At 77.4% G+C, this 1,051-nt stretch overlaps 1 protein-coding gene across 2 annotated transcripts in view; it reads left to right on the top strand.

The window, feature by feature from the left end:
- Positions 1-264: 264 nt before the first annotated feature.
- RERG (RAS like estrogen regulated growth inhibitor) overlaps positions 265-1,051 on the top strand; it is a 111,664-nt gene continuing 110,877 nt past the window's right edge. The window contains exon 1 of one of the 2 annotated variants that reach the window (XM_069807803.1): positions 265-396. The gene's annotated coding sequence lies outside the window, so the exon portion shown is untranslated. The remainder of the gene's footprint in view (positions 397-1,051) is intronic. The other variant, XM_069807804.1, reaches the window with a different exon arrangement.

Raw genomic sequence — 1,051 nt, 5'->3', positions numbered from 1 at the left:
CCGGCCCGGCCCGGCCCGGCCGGCGCCCCCCCCCCGCTCCCCGCCCGCCGGGGCCCAGCGGCCCCGCGCCCGCCGCCCTCCGCACCGCACCGCACCGCACCGCACCGCACCGCACCGCACCGCGGCGGGCGTGCTGCGCCCGGCGGCCGGCAGGGGGCGCCGCAGTGCCGCGCGGCGGCCGGCGGGCGCTGCGGGAGCGGGAGCCGCCGCCGGGCGGGCGGGCAGGCGGCCGGGCGGGCGGCCTCTCCGCATTGTGCGGCCGCGCCGCTGCCGCCGGCGGGAGCGCGGGCGCGCCCGGGGCCGGGCCGGGCCGCGCCTCCCTCGCTCGAGCGCGGCGGCGCAGCCCGGGCACCGCCGAGCGCGGCCCGTCCGCGCCGCTGAGCCGCGCGCAAGGAGGTGAGCGCCGGGCGGAGCGGAGCTGTGCGCGCCCGCGGGGCTTCTCCGCGGGCGCGGGGAGAAGGGAGGAGCGCGGGGGGGAAGGGGCGGCGCGGGGGCGGGGGGGGGGGGGGGGCGCGGTGCCCGCCACGCGCGGGGCCGCGGCGGTGCCCGCAGCCGCGGGAGCCGCCCCGCGCCGGGCGGGCGGCACCTGCCGGGAGCCGGCCGAGGAGCAGAGCCCGCCCGAAGTTACGGGGCAGGCGGCGATGAATCGGCATCTACGTGGAAACGGACAAGATACCGGCGGGCGAGGGGCGGGCGGGGGCGCGGGGCAGCGCGGGCGCGGAGCGGCGGGTCGTGCCGCGCCGCGGGCGGCCGCAGGGGCTCGGCGGTGGGTCAGGTACCGGCGGGCGGGGGCTTTCGTGGGAGGGAAATAGCGGTGTCCCCCTCCCACCCCGCTAGGCGATACGGCTCCCGAAGCGCTCTGCGTTCTCACTGTTGGTGCGAAGCGAGCGGTCTGATACGTGCTCTTAGGCAAAACGAATCAGGAGCATAAAGGCGTCAGAGACGAGTTGGGACCCTTCTCCAAGTACAGTGTCTTTACTCTTTCTTTTTACAAGCTGCTTTTTTTTTTTTTTTTAATAGGCAAAAGCTGCAGGCTTTTATTTCAAGAGAC

This window comes from Haliaeetus albicilla, chromosome 19, assembly GCF_947461875.1.
Source record: "Haliaeetus albicilla chromosome 19, bHalAlb1.1, whole genome shotgun sequence".
Classification (NCBI taxonomy): Eukaryota; Metazoa; Chordata; class Aves; order Accipitriformes; family Accipitridae; genus Haliaeetus; species Haliaeetus albicilla.
The sequence above is the reverse complement of the archived record's forward strand: the minus strand, read 5'-3'. Positions and strand labels throughout refer to the sequence as shown.